Source organism: Rhododendron vialii, chromosome 12a (genome assembly GCF_030253575.1).
Source record: "Rhododendron vialii isolate Sample 1 chromosome 12a, ASM3025357v1".
Lineage (NCBI taxonomy): Eukaryota > Viridiplantae > Streptophyta > Magnoliopsida > Ericales > Ericaceae > Rhododendron > Rhododendron vialii.
Window position 1 is genome coordinate 5,768,314 of NC_080568.1, and position 12,171 is coordinate 5,780,484.

Genomic DNA, 12,171 nt, shown 5'->3' on the forward strand with positions numbered 1-12,171 from the left:
ATTTTAGGGTGTAAATAGTGCAAGGGGTGTGAATAGTTGGACTATGAATTTTGCAAAGAACCCCTTGTACTTCTACTTGTTTTTGTCATTTTTAGCTTACTTTATTAAATATCAGGTTTTATTTACAGGTGTGAATTGTGTATTTTTTGGTGTAAATTAATATGTAAATTTTAGGGACGTGAATTCTGCAAAGGTGTGTGAATTTTGCAAATGGTGTACTGGGGCCAAATTCACACACTCAAAAATTCACACCAATAATTTACCCAAAAATTTGATGGCGTGAATAGTGCAAAGGATGTGAATTCTTGCGAAAGAGTGTCAATTCGGGGGTGTGAATTCTTACAAATGGCTATGAATTCTGCAAAGGGGAATGAATAGTAAAAATAAGATGTGAATTCTGCAAAGGAATGTGAATTTTGGAAGGTATGAAATCTTGGGGTGTGAATTTTGTGGATGTGAGGGGTGTGAATTCTAGGAGTGTTGAAAAGTGACAAGGGTAAAATAGTAAAAGTATTTTTAAAAAGGGGCTGAATGTGATAGCTCTACAAAAAGGAGTTCGCATGTAACTCCAAGCAAAAAATGGGACTGGCCAAAAATTTTCCCTTAAAATAATTAAGCAAACAAACTACAATCGCCGCACTATGTTCAGCATACTCAAGTAGGGCACACTCCGGGACTCACAAAAATACAAAAAATTATTCATAAATTTAAAAATAAATAAATTATGGATTCTGTAAAAAATCAACTCCAACGGATATCGATAAATATTTTGGGGTCACACTTTATGCATCAGTGGGTGTTAGTATGTTAGTCAACGGTGGTTCAGAAAAATCGTGAATCCTAAACCCGCCCCTTGTGGGGCTTGAACTTAGACTTTCACTGGAAGACATGAGACAACCAACTTCACCAGGTTTCTCCTTGCCTAATATTCTACTGCTCCTTTTACTCCTGTATTCAATTACTCACCAAGTACGTGCATTAAAAACACGAGAAAAGTATAGAGTGTTAGGGACAAAGAGAATGGGTAAAGAAAAAACCTTTAAAGTGTACGTGGACAGCTCAAATTCACTGCTTTGCACTTAGCATTTCTCGAAAAGTATTCTTTGAGAGCATTTCTGGACATGTTTTTCGATCTCCGGATTTGCTCACAAAAATGTTAGATCGCTTTCGGTCCCCCCTTCTATCTAATCAATCAAACAATTTTGATCAAAATCTTGCACCCACGCACTTCACATGGGACTCTATCTCTCATTCCTTGTGGTGTTTTGCTACGTACCGTTTAACCTTATTTACTTCGAACGAAATATTTAAATATTTTTATGTATTATTGGTTCATCTCGATGAGAGGAATCAAAAAAATTATGATTTTTATAAAAGTATTTTGGGTAACACTTTCAACAAATATGAAAGGAAAAAAAAAACACTTTCATATTTAGGGATTGGATCGGTGGTCAAGGCATTGGAGTTAGTTTTTTTTTTTTTTTTTGGGTACATTCTTTCTAAGATCTCATGTTGGTCACTCTCAGATACTATCACCAACTTCGGGGTTAGTTCATACGTAGTTTTGCTCCAATTTTAATTGAGCTATTTGCAAATGAGCGATGAAATTGAACCCCAAAAATTGATCGGGATGCACGTGACTTATCAAACAAAATGTGAAAGGAAACAATAAAAGACATTACATAAGTGCCTATGCTATCAAGTGGATAGCATTTTTTTCTTTTTTGGGAGCGGGAGGAATTCACCGTTCAAAACTCTTTCTTTTTTTACAAGCATCTTAACTAATTTCTCCCCTGGTCCAAAAAAAAAGAAGGTCATCTACACCGAAACTAGAGTATTTACAATGAATTACTTTTTCACAGACTTATCTCAATAATCAAATCATAATCAATTACTCTCTCCATCCATTTTTTAAAGTTCAGTATTTCATTTTGCGCTGTCATTTAATAAGTGTTCATTTTTTAAAGATAGTTGGTAAAAGTTGGTACATTTTCTATTTTGTCCCTAAATGTAGATTCAATTTTGAAAAGTTAGTGTGTTAAAGTTTAATGATGATATCTCCATAGAGGGTAAGTAGGAAAAGTTGAGGTAAAAGTTGATGTGAAAAGTATAATGATGATGCTTTCATAATAAGTTGGAGTTACGAAGCGGAATACTTAGAAAGAGACGGAGAGAGTATGTGAGAAGCAAACCCACAAATTAACCGGACTAATTTTTTCCGGTACATATCATGAAAAATGGGGAGTCCTACTCACTAATCCTTCTGTCCCTCATGGCAATTAATTTTTCATTGGATTCTCAAATTGCGTTTGTCATTTATTGCCCATGCATTTCACATGTGTAATCACTACCAAAGTGGATAAGAACAAAGTGGATAAGATTTTAAAATTTCATTACAAAGTGGATAAGAACAAAGGAAAATGAAATATTTTAATATCCATCCTCTTTATCAATGCCATGTAAGAATTCATCCCGCTATTTTTTCATACTTATGTTTCCACTATAATATACGTATATTATGTTATATTGCTTTTCTAATTTAGTAGGATTGCATTTGATTATTTTCCTAATTCAATAAAATTTGGTAAATTTCAATATGATTGATTATTATTATTATTATTAATTTTTTTTTATCATAGAATGTATACGAAGAATCGATATTTTTAAGAATATAACATGATAAGTTGACCACATCTTTGCATTTTTTCTTCATTCTTTGAGTTGGCCAACCGAACACGGCTAAATTACAATTAAAAAATATATATATAACATGACATCCTCAAACCATTACATGGTTAAATTACCATGACATGACATGGTTAAATTACAATTTCAATATGATTGATTACCTTTTTTTTTTAATCATGAAATGTATTTGAGGAATCGATATTTTTAGGAATATAACATGATATGTTGACCATATCTTTGCATTTTTTCTTCATTCTTCGAGTTGGCCAACTGAACATGGCTAAATTACCATAAAAATATATATATAACATAACATCCTCAAACCATTACATAGTTAAATTACCATGACATGACATGACTAAATTACCATGACATTACATTGTTAATTACTTATGATTACATCCTAAAATTCTGGGCCTATATAGACAAGAATTTTGGGATAAAAATTACTTATGATTACATCCTAAAATTCTTGACCTATATAGACAAGAATTTTGGGATAAAAATTACTTATGATTTCATCCTAAATTACTTATGATTACATCCTAAAATTCTCGGCCTATATAGACAAGAATTTTGGAAGGTAAATTACTTATGTTTACATCCTAAAATTCTCGGCCTATATAGACAAGAATTTTGGGATGTAAATTACTTATGATTACATCCTAAAATTGGATGAAAATTACTTATGATTTCATCCTAAAATTCTTGGCCTATATAGACAAGAATTTTGATATATAAATTACTTATGATTACATCCTAAAATTAGATGAAAATTACTTATGATTTCTTCCTAAAATTCTTGGTCAATATAGACCAGAATTTTGGTATGTAAATTACTTATGATTATATCCTAAAATTCTCGGCCTATATAGACAAGAATTTTAGGATGTAAATTACTTATAATTTCATCCTAAAATTCTCGACCTATATAGACAAGAATTTTGGGATGTAAATTACTTATGATTTCATCCTAAAATTCTTGGCCTATACAGACAAGAATTTTGGGATGCAAATTACTTACGATTTCATCCTAAAATTCTTGGCCTATATAGACAAGAATTTTGGGATGTAAATTACTTATGATTACATCCTAAAATTCTTGGCCTACATAGATAAGAATTTAATTTTAGGATGTAAATTACTTATGATTTCATCTTAAAATTCTTGGCCTATCACAAGAATTTTGGGATGTAAACTTAAGTATTTGTACATCTCAAACTACCTTATATGAATTGGTTCGCGAAGCGGCCTAACAGATTTCGCCAGACTAGTTTCATGGTAAATGGTCCAAATAATTAACCATGAAATGATAGGAAAATACAGACATATTTCATGGTAAATGCTACAAATAATTTACCATGAAATCGAAAAGTTTGTATTACATATGTGGTTTAAAATTAGGCTTATACATATGGTTTAAAAATATACATATATACAATTAACAACACTCAAAGGGCAATATCAGTATTAAAAGTATGAGAAGGACGAAATCATAAGTTGCTGAAATGGACAGGATGAATTCAAAAGTGAAGAGGGCAATAAGGACAAATTTTTAAGTCTCCCGTAAAAAAATCACAGTTTATTTAAAATATATATATATATATATATATAGACACACACACACACACACATTATAGTTGTGCCAATTCAGTCTAGAATGTGTATCATTTGGTGTGTCAATTTAATTTTCACATTTTGCTCTTCAATTATTACTTGAGCATCCTCATGCATCTAAACCATTTCAGAAACTAGAAACATATTAATTTCTCTCTCCAAAAATATAAAGAGAGGAGAGTAGTTATTTTTTAATGACTACTAATATATTGTTTAAAGTGTAAGCAGACACAAAACCTCAATTTAGTCTTCATAGAATTACAATCTTATAGAAATTTATAATTCTCCCGTCCATTTACTTCATCACAATCATTATGTAAATGAACTATTTCTATGAAACAAAAAAATAAAAGAAAAAGAAAAAGTAAATGAACTATTTCTGTCAATCGACATACATCAATTGCTGCATCAAAACATAAATAACATAAAAAATCAATCAATATGATTTCATTTCAAAACTTATGATATGTTTGACTCGAGGATTATAATCCCAAATTTAATTATAGCTAGTGAATTCCAGGAGTGTTGAAAAGTGACAATGGTCAAATTGTAAAAACATCTTTAAAAAAGGGTTGGATGGGATAACTCTACAAAAATGGGTTTGCATGAAACTCTAAGCAAAAAATGAGACCGGCCTAGAATTTCCCCTTAAAATAATTAAGCAGACAAACTACAATCACCGCACTAAGTTTAGCGCACTCGAGTAGGTCTCACTCCGGAACTCATAAAAATACAGAAAATTACTCATAAATTTAAAAAAAATAAATTATGGTACTTTGTAAAAAATCAACTCCAACGAATATCGATAAATATTTTTTCAATATAGTTGCTTTGCGCTCGTAAACCTTCTAGTGATCAGAGCTTGGAAACCTTCTAGTTCAAGGCATAAGAAGTTAAGAACCACGGCCAAGTCTAAATCAAACAACGGATAGCTAATAATCTTTAGTACTCATCAGAAAAGAAGGTTAAATGGTTCAATTTCTCATACCGTTGTGCATGTTAATTTCCAACCAAGGGTACTTATGATTTTTTCATTTTGCAGCAACTCCAGGCAAGAACTAGCTAGTTCTGCTTCAGCAGATTTAAGTGGTTCAAAGATATATGCAGCATGTGCTTGAGTGGCCAAAAGGAAAACCGGCTTCGTCCCGCATCGCAGAAACATCATTAGGCCCCAAATCTGGGAGACCAGAATCTGGGGTAGAAAAATCTGAACTGGGAGAGACTCAACTAAGAGGAAACACAGATTTTTTGCAATTGGTTGGTTAAGAAAAAATTGTGCGTTTTGATCCATTTGTTGAGCTCCTGTTCTAGAAGTTTTAGCTCAAGTTGGACAGTCTTTTTGGCTGATATGGCATTTGTAATTCCTCATAGCAAAAGTCTATCAATAGAAGTTTCGGAACGGTTCTGGAGACATCTAAAAAAAATCCAAAAAAACACCCCATAGTTCCCAATCGAATTTCAATGATTCGAGCAGCTCAATGTAATCAGAACGTAATTTTAAGGGTACCCGCAAGAAATCAGCAAAAAAAATGACCGGAAAGGACTTCATCTGAACAGTTTTTTATTGAATGGTTCAATAAAAAATTGCTTAAATCAAGCTCTTCCTAGTCATTTTTTTTGCCGATTTCTTACGGGTACCCTTAAAATCACGTTCTGAACACATTGAGCAACTTGGATCATCAAAATTTGATCGGAAACTATGAAATTGAGATTTGAGGTATTTTTTTAGATGTCCTCGGAACCTTCCCGAGTTTAAAAAAAAGGTATATAAGAAAAAAACAGAGCTATTTGCATCCGATGCGTGTATATACATATGTATAAATGTATATACATATATACATATATACACGAAAAATAGAGTGTCTAGATCAAGCATCCTACACACATCGGATGCCGTTGATTCTCGCGTAGGGCCCATCGGTTTTTTTTTTTAAATTTTTGGACAGCTCGGATCGGCCGTCCGGTGGCCGGCGGAGACGGCCGCGCGCGACGGTCGGTACGATTTCCCTACACTTTTGATCGGTGCAAATAGCACCACTCGTAAAATTAATAGCTTCATATATATAACTCACCAATGGCACGATGCTAAATATAAATATATTTAGAAGAAATTAAATAGGCATTAGGGAATTTATTTAGGTGTCCACCCTAGTGGGTTTAAATACTTTTGTTCTTATCTTCAAATTGTCATATTGTCCCATTTTATACCCCATCCATATATTAATATATTAATATATATTTTTATGTGATATACCAGATTTTTAATCCCACGATTATAGGGATTATGCAAATCTCGATCTCTCTTTAATCCCCCATATCTCCCCTCTCTCTCTCTCTCTCTCTCTCTCTTCCCCTAATCCATCTACCTAACACAACGTGCTCCATTCAATTTCATCAGCAACAACCATGAAATTCCTCCTCATTCTTTTCTACCTGATGAGATACAAACCCAACTCTCCTTTCCTTTCCCCATTTCACGTTACTATGGTCCTTGACACAGGTAGCAATCTCTCCTGACTCAACTATAATAACACAACCTGAATTTCCCGAACCTTCTGGTAGCGGCGGTCGCCAAGAGAGGAGGGAAGGCCGTGGTGGCCACGTCGTCGTCTAAGGCTGCTGTAACTGTAAAAAACACAATTGTTGAATAATTTTTTGATATTTCATTCATTATAGTTCTACAATATATATAGTACAAACATTTATAAGGAAAAAATAAGAATACAGGAAAACGTAATATAATTAAAGAAGAAAATAAAAGTACTTACTGAATTAAGGATATTGACCATATCAAATCCTTAATTCTAGCAATATCAAATCCTTAATTCTAGCACTCTCCCTCAAGTTGGAGCGTGGATATCACACATGCCTAACTTGTCTAAAGAGTCACACAAAACATTGCTGGCTACAGCTTTGGTAAGAACATCGGCTAGGTTATCTTCAGACTTCACAAACGGAAAAATAATTATCCCTACATCAAGTTTTTCCTTAATGAATTGTTTATCAACTTCTACATGCTTCGTCCGATCGTGTTGAACTGGATTATGAGCAATCTCTATAGTTGAAGTGTTATCACAATACAACTTCATTGCATCCTGAGAGTCAACACCCAAATCCATTAGCAAGTTCCTCATCCATAGTAACTCACATACTCTAAAAGCCATGCCTCTATACTCAGCTTCTGCGCTTGACGTTGCTACTACCGGTTGCTTTTTACTCCTCCAAGTCACAAGGTTTCCCCCTACAAAAGTAAAGTATCCTGACGTAGATTTTCTGTCATCAGCTGAACCAGCCCAATCTGCATCAGTGTAACCTTCTACCTTCAAGTGATTATTCTTGGAGAACAACAACCCTTTACCTGGAGTAGACTTCAAATACCTCAATATACGTTCCACGGCATCCATGTGAGGTTTATGAGGATCATGCATCAACTGGCTCACTACACATACTGAATAAGCAATATCTGGCCTAGTGTGGGACAAATAAATCAATTTCCCCACAAGTCTTTGATACCTTGCTTGATCAGTAGAAGTTGCATTCAAACAGTGGAACAATTTATGATTTTATTCAATAGGAGTATGTGCAGGTTTACATCCAAGCATACCTGTTTCAGTTAACAAATCAAGAATGTATTTCCGTTGAGATAAGAAAATACCATTCTTTGAGCGAGCAACCTCAATCCTAAGAAAGTACTTCAAGTCTCCAAGTTGTTTCATTTCAAACTCCGAGGTCAAGTGTCGCTGTAAGCTCTCAATTTCATCTTGATCATCACCTGTCACCACCATATCATCAACATAGATAATTAAAGCAGTATTCTACCCTTTTGATGCTTTAAAAACAAAGTGTGATCTGAGTTGCTTTGTTTATGTAACACCCCAGGTAGACCACTGGCCCAATACCTTTATTTTGATCCACAAGCCACACCACATGGCCCAAAAGCTTAAGCACAAGGTACTAGTAGTAGCCCACAAGGTTTGTTATATGCCCAAGATCATCCATGTAGACTTTCGATGTGGGACGGGGTATTACAATCTCCCCAACTTTATAGCCTGGCGCCCTCGCGAGGGGTTAAGCACTATAATCACCAATACAAATCAAACCACAACCAAATCAAACCAAACTCCAAAGGCCACATGGTCGTGCACATGGATGGCTCTGATACCACCTGTAACGCCCCAGGCAGACCACTGACCCAATACATTTATTTTGATCCACAAGCCACACCACATGGCCCAAAAGCTTAAGCACAAGGTACTAGTAGTAGCCCACAAGGTTTGTTATATGCCCAAGATCATCCATGTAGACTTCCGATGTGGGACGGGGTGTTACAGTTTATATCCAAAATTCTTCATTGACTTGGTGAATCTGCCAAACCAAGCTCTTGGAGATTGCTTTAACCCATATAATGCCTTCTTGAGTTTGCATACCGTTGTAACATTTGAGTACTTGTCTATACCCAGAGGAGGATCCATATATACTTCTTCTAGGAGCTCTCCATGTAAGAAAGCATTTTTTACATCAAATTGAAGAAGTGGCCAATCCCGATTTGCTGCCAAAGAGAAGAGCACTTTAACTGTATTAAGTTTGGCAACCGGTGCAAAAGTATCTTGATAGTCAATCTCATAAGATTGTGTATATCCCTTTGCAACCAACCGAGCTTTATACCTTTCAACGGTCTTATCCGCCTTATGCTTGACTATAAACACCCATTTACATCCCACAGTCTTCTTTCCCTTCGGTAGAGGCACAAGCTCCCAAGTAGAATTTTTTTCAAGTGCTGACATTTTTTCTGCCGTGGCTTGAATCCATCTATCATCTACTAAAACTTCCTGCATTTTACTAGGAATAGGAACAGACGATAACTGTAGTACATAAGACTTATATGACTTGGACAGTTTTTGGAAAGACACGTGATTACTAATGGGATATTTTGCTTTGGATTTAGGATCAGGTTCATATTTAATGGGTGGTATACCACGATTAGAATGAGCTAAAAGACGATATTGTGACACTTGAGATTCAAAAATAGTACCATCGTCAAAAATAGAATTAGGATTAGTGGGTACCTCTAAAAGAATCTCAGAAGAAGATTGGCCCAATGTTTGTGTTGGATTGTTGTGAGGGATTGTACTATCATGGAGAGGATTATCTTCCACATTAGAAGTCGTTGGATCAGCATTTTGTAACTTTTCCCGTTCATCCGTAAATTCACCATTGTTCGTAGCATCTCCGGATGAAGAATTATTTTCTAAAATTCTTGGAAAAAATGCCTCCAATTCTTCATAATTTATCACTTCTTCTTGATTCTCCCCCTAAAGTGGTAAATCAGTAGTCAGTCAGTGACTTGAAAAAAAGTTCTTGCTCATGAAAGGTAACGTCCATGGAAACATAAAGTCTCCGAGAAGATGGATCATAACACTTGTAACCTTTTTGATTGCTCCATATCCCACAAAAACACACTTCAAAGCCTGAGACTCAAGCTTAGTCCGTTGGTGCAAATGCAAATGGACATAGACTACACACCCAAAAATTCGAGGAGGTAAAAGGACTACCGGTGGAAGAGTGCAGTGATCAGAGAGAGCATCTAACGGTCTTCTAAAATTGAGAACACTAGATGGCGTACAATTTATTAAGTAGACTGCCGAATTCAAAGCTTCACCTCACAAGTAAACAGGAGCATAACCCCCAATTAAGAGAGACCGAGTTACCTCCAATAAATGTCTATTTTTCCGCTCTGCAATACCATTTTGTTGAGGGGAGTCTGGACAAGTTGTTTGGTGAATAATCCCTACTGAGTGCATGAAGTCCAATAAATCTTGCTTGACGTATTCTCCGCCATTATTAGAACGAAGGACTTTTATTGGAATGCCAAACTGAATAGTCACCATTTGATGGAACATGTGAAAAATCGAGTAAACATTACTCTTGTGCTTCAATTGATAAACCCAAGTCATGCGAGTGCAATCATCCACAAAAGATACAAACTACCTCATCCCATTAAGAGTAGAAATTGGTGCCGGTCCCCAAACATCCGAATGAACTAATGAAAAAGGAAAATTTGCTTTATTATTACTCAAATGGAAAGTAGTACGGTGACTTTTTACCCTCACACAAGTTTCGCAAATAAAATCCGAAACATTACATCCACTATACAAAAAGGGGAATAATCTCCTAAGATAGCTAAAAGAGGGATGTCCTAGTCTCCTATGCCACAGCCAAATTTCCTCCTTTTTCTTATTCACCAAATCTTCATTCACCACATGAGCTTGCTCCTTTTTGCCGGAATGTTGGAACCCATCCTCCAGATAGTACAATCCTCCAATTCGTCTACCACTGCCAATCTTTTCCCGAGTATGGATGTTCTGAAAGATACAGTGAGTAGGAAAAAATAGAGCAACACAATTATAAGATTTGGTTAATTGAGTTACAGAGAGAAGATTACAATTTAATGATGGCACAAATAAGACATCTTTGATAGCCAATGTGGGAGATAAATGAACTGTACCAACTCCAATAACTTGAGATGATACACCATTGGCATTGGTAATGGTGGTTTTGGAATATTTAGGAGATAAGTGACTAAACCTATAACGATCACAAGTCATATGGTCCGTTGCACCAGAGTCAATTATCCAATCACTATTACTAATAAAAGACATACCAAACTTTGCAGTAAATCCAGGAGTTAGGCTAGGTTCCCCTTCAGATCTAGCTCCTTAGCATTGGAAGACACATAAGACGCAGTCTTGCCTTTTGGATGCCAATCTGGATACCCATGGAGTTGAAAGCACGTATCTACGGTATGACCAGTACCATAACAGTGAGTACACTTTCGATCCTTCTTTGAGGTAGGCATCTTCCGAGAAGCTGTCACAGCCCCTTCTCCAATCTTTCCTCCAAGCATAGCCTCTTGGCGATTAGCTTCCACACAAACCATAGCATAAATAGCTTGTATATTAGGAAGTGGTTTGGTAACAAGTACGCGGCCTCGAACCCCATTTAATTGAGGGTCAAGACCAGCCAAATACAGATACACATGTTGGGAATTAACCTTCGCGTTATATGTCACAATATCATTGGCACACTCCATAATACGATCATCAATATCATCAAGTTCCTGCCATAGTTTCTGTAGTTTGCCAAAATAAGAAATAACAGAACCTCCATTCTGGCAAACAGAAATTACCTCACAGTGTAGTTGATAAACCTTTGATGCATCCTGGTCAACAGAATATGTCTGTTTAACCGGCTTCCATATCTCTTTCGCCGTAGCCAATCGAAGAAAGAGAGAACGGATATCCTTTGACATCGCATCAAATAACCATGATTTGACCAAGCAGTTTTCATCTTCCCATGCTTCATATTCCTCCGATTTAACATCTGTTGGAGTAGCCTTAGTACCCGAAATAAAATCCCAACGTTTTCTCCCATGGATTTTATTTTGAGTGTTCAAAGACCACTCAACATAATTGGGACCATCAAGTGGTTCCGGAGTGATTCGAGAAGAAGTTTCCTGCATATGAAACCCAGTCGATATAGTAGTAGATTCGTTCTTTTTTTTTAGAGACATCACCACTTACTTCAGTCATAGTGGTAATACACTAAAAAAAAATATTTCGTAGCGGAATAGTAAGAACAGAAACAACAATTATGAATACAAGACCAAAATTCAATTCCTAGGGTAAAGAAGAGGAGATTGAAAGAGGCTCTGATGCCATGTAAAAAACACAATTGTTGAATAATTTTTTGATATTTCATTCATTATAGTTCTGCAATATATATAGTATAAACATTTACAAGGAAAGAATAAGAATACAGGGAAACGTCCTATAATTAAGGAAGAAAATAAAAGTACTTACTGAATTA